We start from the raw sequence: 6,202 nt of genomic DNA on the forward strand, positions 1-6,202 counted from the left end.
TTGAAGATGATACGAAAACTAGTTACCTATAAAAACATACCTAAAAAATTGTCAAATTCCTGCATATTGTTGCTTTAATGCTCTATATCAGGGGTTTTCAACCAGGGGTCCGTGGCCCCCTGGTGGTCCGCGACGGCATTGCAGGGGGTCCGCGACATGAGCTGTTGATCAGTTCACCATTGACTTTTTTTATTTTTTATAAATATACCTGGGCCCGTCGACATATTTATGTCTGAATAGCCAAGTCGCATTGCCCAAAATACTGATGTAGACCCATATTCAGCGAAGAAACTACACTGGCAAGTACTATAGGCAGAATATGTGTGCGGGGAGAGGGGGCGTGGCGGCGGTTACAAACATGAAAAAGAAGGGTACGGGACTGTAAAATGTTTTGGGAATCACTGGCACATCAGTGGGCCGCAGATTACTTTCTGGTCAGAATGGTGGTCCCTTGGACAAAACCAGTTGAAAACCCCTGCTCTATATCACTGATGCTCTTTTCCCTTTCTCCTTGTGTACTAATTATCAGAGAGGAACCGAGCAGCCAAAGAAACCGAGGAGCTGGAGTCAAGCCTTGAGGTTAGTGTGATGTTACGTTCTGGTGTTGTGTGCTGCAGTGGTCCGTGTATTTTGTTCGGTGTTCTTTGTTTTCTGTGACACTGCTGTTCCCTACAGGTCTGTCCGGTGAGAGAGGCTGGAAGAATATCAGCATCGTCTTCCTGAACACCTCCACACAACAGCTACAGGTGCTGGGAAAGGACAAATACAACTTCTGAACACAGCGCACAGGTCTTTGCTCAGAGAGCACCAGTTCAGGCCGAAATGCTGCAACCCCCCCCCCCCCCCGGTGTTTATCCCTTTGCTGTTTAGGCCCAAAAATGATTTGTAATACCACTAATGATTAGTATGCCTTCAGAACATGTACTACCTTAATCGAAGAATTGAAGTTAACTAATTTATATCACTACTCACTTTGGACAAAAGTGTCTGCTAAATACCTGACCTTTAGCTCCACCCCCCCATTGGATTCATTTTTAAAACATAGCCACAGAGTTAAGATCAAGATATTTATGAGATTGATGCCAAATAACTAAATAGTTGCTTAGATGAAACACAGAACCTTTTACCATAGACTAAAAGTAGAGACTGACTACATGAAGATCTGTTTGGTTTATTTTGAATTTATCCTGTTGAGTTGACGTTGTCTAGCTATGATGTTAAAACGTGGACACTTAGCTAAATGTTCACGGCAGATTACGTGTTGAACGAAATTAATAGTAATTTAAACCAGTCCACCAAACCTTTATCCACTTTCTCCTCACTAGGTGTCAATGATGCCACAGAATCTCTCTGCTTCACTCTGAGCTCATGCTTGGACAGTTTGTGTCCACTTTCAACCAGACCTGCTCGATCTACCCTGTCTCATTCGTGGCTGAGTGATACCCTTCGAACGCAGCGCTCCAATTTCAGAGCGGCTGAAAGAAAGTGGCACAAATCTGCAGCACTGGACGATTTTGCAAGCTACCAGACACTGCTGGCGCAGTGACTCAACGGTGCAACTGACGCTGGGAAACTATTCTCCACCTTCAAAACTCTGCTCTACCCTCCTCCTCCTCCACCAGCTACTAACCTCACTGCTGATAACTTTGCTTCCTTTTTCACAGAGAAAGTGGCAGCCATCGGGAAACAGTTTGACAACTGTCTCCCCCCCCCTAAGGGCGCAACCGTCAATGGCTCATCATTTCCTTCTTTCATCCCTCTCAGCGAGAGTGAGGTCTCCAAAATCCTAACAGGTAGCCGTCCAACTACATGCCCGCTGGACCCAATCCCATCCAACATCCTTCAAGCCATATCGCCTGCCGTCTTACCGGCAATATCACAGGTGATTAATGCTTCATTTAATTCTGGAACATTTCCTTCTTCATTCAAAGTGGCTCAGGTAACACCGCTGCTCAAGAAGCCGTCTCTCGATCCCACAGGTGGAAAACTATCGACCGGTCTGACTTCTCACGCTCCTATCAAAAACCATTGAGAGGGCAGCTTCCAAACAGGTCACAGAGTTCCTACCAAACCAGTCTGGATTCAAAAGCGGGCACTCCACCAAAACAGCCCTGTTATCTCTGACAGAGGCCTTGAAAACAGCTAGAGCAGCAGCTCAATCCTCAGCTCTCGTCCTGCTTGACTTATCAGCTGCGTTTGATACAGTCAACCACCGCATCCTTCTGTCCATACTGTCAAGTATGGGCATTTCTGGCAAGGCAGAAATGGTTTGAATCATACCTCACTGGGCGCTCGTTCAATGTGTCATTGCAAGGTCAGCTGTCTGTACCGCCTCAACACAGGGGTGCCCCAAGGCTCGGTGATGGGACCACTTCTCTTTGCCATTTACACCCCCTCGCTGGGCCCTATCATCCGCTCGCATGGTTTTTCCTATCATTGCTATGCCGATGATACTCAACTGTTTCTTTCTTTCCCTCCTGAGGACACCACAGTCTCGGCGCGGATCTTGGACTGTCTTGCTGCTATATCCACATGGATGAAAAATCACCACCTTCAGCTGAACCTGGCCAAAACGGAACTGATGGTCTTTCCAGCTAAACAGGCCATCCACCACAACATCAGCATCAATATTGACTCCTTATCTCTTGTTCCATCCAAAACAGCAAGAAACCTCGGCCAAGAAACCATTATTGATGACCAACTGACTTTCACGGACCACATTGCCTCTGTCTCTAGGTCCTGCCACTTTGCGCTATTCAACATCCGCAAAATCAGGCCGTACCTAACCCAGTATGCCACCCAGCTGCTGGTGCAAACCTTGGTGAGTTCCCGCCTTGATTACTGCAACGCCCTCCTAACGGGCCTGCCGGCTTGCGTGGTGAAACCACTACGAATGATCCAGAACGCGGCGGCACGTCTGGTGTTCAACCAACCGAAAAGGGCACACGTCACGCCGCTACTCATTGACCTCCACTGGCTGCCTGTAGCTGCTCGCATTAAGTTCAAGTCACTTATGCTTGCCTACAGAGTGCTTGATGGTTCTGCTCCCACCTACCTAAATGCTCTTGTAAGGGCAAATGTTACACCCAGGATGCTGCGCTCTTCTAGTGATCGTCGTTTGGCACTGCCGTCTGTGCAAGTACGGCAGTCCAGACTATTCTCATTTGTAGTTCCACGTTGGTGGAATTAACTAACTAGCACTACCAGAGCAGGGGCGTCCCTCTCTACCTTTAAGAAGCTTTTGAAGACCCAACTCTTCAGAGAGCACTTCCCGTCCTAACTGGCACTTCGACTAGTGCGTAACTTGCAATTACAGCAGTTACATTTCTGCACTTCTTTTTCTTTTTTATTTCATTTTGTTATATTTCTTATGTAAAGTAGTATTTATTGTTACACCAGGTTATATTGCTCGTAGCTTGACTATTCTCTCCCTTGTACGTCGCTTTGGACAAAAGCGTGTGCTAAATGACTAAATGTAAATGTAAATGTAAATGTAAATGTATCTCACACAGGAGCGTGGTAGGACGGGACATTGTGATCACACAGATTTTTTCCCTCTCCCTTTTGATATTGACATCAGCTCGAGCTTTCTTTTTTTAATGAGATCTCACGTTAAAGACATTACATTTTCTTCTGGTGTTGGATCCAACATTGATTATTTGTATATTTCATGTGTATTGTATTGAAACGTTGTTCTTGATTATCTGCATTGAATAACATATGCCACCTGTAGACACAGGGTTACACAAGCTTTTATCAGTGCGTACTGCTGCCTTAAGAAATATCATCACATGACTTTAGTAAAGCAGTTGACATAAAGCCAGAGTCTATTTCCTTCTCTAAAAGAAATCAGAGGGGCAGTGCTCACTGTAATGTTTCCATAGTTTCTGTGTGGCCAGAATCAACATCAGCAACAACAGGAAAGCCAAACAGACCACCAGTGGAGGCATCCAAGTATCATTTCTGGAAAAAAGTCAGAGCTTTACAACAGATTTATCACCTTTTACAGTTTGCATTTTCTCACCCTTTGCATAAAGGACCAATAAAGTTAGTTTACGCTTGCAAATCAGTTACAGTTGGCTCACACTAGCACCTTCATACACACGCACGCACACACACAGCCGTGCAGGCTGTTAATTTGGTCATTTGGCCTTTGTGAGAAGGCCAATGTTTGTCATGAGCACAGTGTTTCCAGCCGAGTTTAGATAGACTCCTTCCCCCGGTAAACAGGCATAGAGCGGCGGAGGTTATCATGCCTCACGCTTTATTAATGTACCGCCTGGTCTTATTGAGGCGGCCCGGGGCGTCATAGGTTCCCCTCATCCACACTCTGCGTTCGCAGATGTTGTAAAAAATGACATGGGCCCCTGGGAACAGAGACATCACCAGCGCAAGATCATCTCTGATCCTGCTGATGAGCTCTGTGCCCTTGGTGCCAACGTTGTTGAGCAGAATCTGTCGCGGATGAAGGGTAGCAGCTGGTCCCACCTCATACCTCTCCGACCAAGCCACTCTACCTTGCAGAGGTTCGGGACCCCTTGAGTCCAGACATGGCACGCAAACCAGTAAATCCAAGTGTCAGCTAACCAAATTGTGTACAAATCCGTCATCATCGAAACAATAAGAAAATGTTCGTGACCTTTATAAAAGTCCTTTGTGTACACCTTTAGACATGGAAGATTTATGTGATTTAATTCAATATTGCTTGTTCAATGGCTATTGGTGAATGTAGTGTTCGAAAGACATTCATTGGTCAAAACCATGTCGAACATTTCATATAACACTGCATTTTTCCCACCAGTATCTGAGTTGCTCTGCCCCAACGACTTTAAATTGCCTTCACAGCATATATTTGCTTTGGACAATCTGTGTTTGCTGGAAAGTTAATTGAATCATCAACTTCAACTGAACACGCACGACCACATGTCAAGGTAAGTGCTGTCGGTAGGAAAACTGTATGATCAGGGAAAGTGTATTAAAACCGGATGTCGTCACTTTAAGCCGGTCTCTGGTTGGATAAAGCTTTTCAGCAGAAATGGACAAGGACCTTTACTTTTTAGTTGAGAAGTTGTGTTGATCCCCTGGCATGCAAACGATCGGTTTTCTTTAAATTATTATTATTTTTGTGAAGTTATACGGCTTATGTGAATAAAGCTATCTACACAACTTTGTATATGTCTACATTGACTCGTTTAGTTGTTCATGTCGTACATGTAGGTCTTAACTGAAGCTAACGCTTAGACCAACAATCCATTGGAACACATAGTAGCTAGCTAGCCTCGCTGCTAATAAGTCTAACGTTAGCATGCTGATATGAATAGACCCATTATAGTCAGGTGGCTTAATGCTCAATTGACTTGTTAACCGAACTTTTACGAAGTCATACAACTAAACACACAAGTGACTTGTTAACCTATGTCTACATTGACTCGGTTAGTTGTCCATGTGGTACACGAATGTTGCAGAGTATTGTCCTATTGTAGGACTTAACTGAAGCTAACGCTTAGACCAACAATCCATTGGAACACATAGTAGCTAGCTAGCCTCGCTGCTAATAAGTCTAACGTTAGCATGCTAATATGAATAGACCCATTATAGTCAGGTGGCTTAATGCTCAATTGACTTGTTAACCGAACTTTTACGAAGTCATACAACTAAACACACAAGTGACTTGTTAACCGAACTTTTACGAAGCTATATGACCAAACACAAAGCTAGCACTGTTAATTCCGCTATAGCTAGCCAGGTCAATTAGCTCGCCTAAGATACTGCAATTTAAGCTAACCAATTACCTAATTTCCCCCAAAACCCATCGATTACATGTGTTTGTGATGTGTAACATATATCCTTAATCAGTCATTCAAGTTATTAACGTTTATTTACCGCTAGCGATTACACGACACAAGGGTAATTCAATCGCTATTAATGTTGAACTTGAACTTCAACAACGTCACACAATATTAAAAGTCAGGCATCGGCATGGTTCCTACAGAATAAATCAAAGGTCCTTGTCCATTTCTGCTGAAAAGCTTTATCCAACCAGAGACCGGCTTAAAGTGACGACATCCGGTTTTAATACACTTTCCCTGATCATACAGTTTTCCTACCGACAAGTGCCATGTTATGCCATTTTATTACATTACAGTTGACCTTAGTAAATATCACAATTTACGAAGAACAACCGTTCCCTTCGGTCGTGCTA

Source organism: Clupea harengus, chromosome 16 (genome assembly GCF_900700415.2).
Source record: "Clupea harengus chromosome 16, Ch_v2.0.2, whole genome shotgun sequence".
NCBI classification, from domain to species: Eukaryota; Metazoa; Chordata; class Actinopteri; order Clupeiformes; family Clupeidae; genus Clupea; species Clupea harengus.